Source organism: Merops nubicus, unplaced genomic scaffold (genome assembly GCF_000691845.1).
Source record: "Merops nubicus isolate BGI_N331 unplaced genomic scaffold, ASM69184v1 scaffold21550, whole genome shotgun sequence".
NCBI lineage: Eukaryota > Metazoa > Chordata > Aves > Coraciiformes > Meropidae > Merops > Merops nubicus.
Genome location: NW_008581160.1, coordinates 318 through 714, shown reverse-complemented (window position 1 = coordinate 714; position 397 = coordinate 318).

Genomic DNA, 397 nt, shown 5'->3' with positions numbered 1-397 from the left:
GGCCACCACCCATGGGGTGGCAGGAGCCAAGCAGAGTGACAGCAGCTCATGGGGATCGTCCTCTTACACACCCCATGCCAGGGACAGTCCCAGGTTGCCCCATCTGGCAGCTGTCCTGAGCAGCTGTAAGTGCCAGCTGCTGAGCAAGATGAGGAAAATAAAAAGGAAGGAAACCAAATAAAACAAACGGAAGCCTCCCCCCAACCCACCTCCCCCCAGTCACCCCCAAGTAACGCTCAGAAATACCCGATGCCGGGTACCGTCAGGCTGGAAATATCCTCCGGCCAGGAAGGAGCCCTCGCAGCTCCTTATCTCTCCTTGTAGCAGAAGACTCCAAACCTGCCCTTGCTGGGGAAGCCAAAGCTGCGGACACCAGGCTCTGGGGGGCCACAGTTGG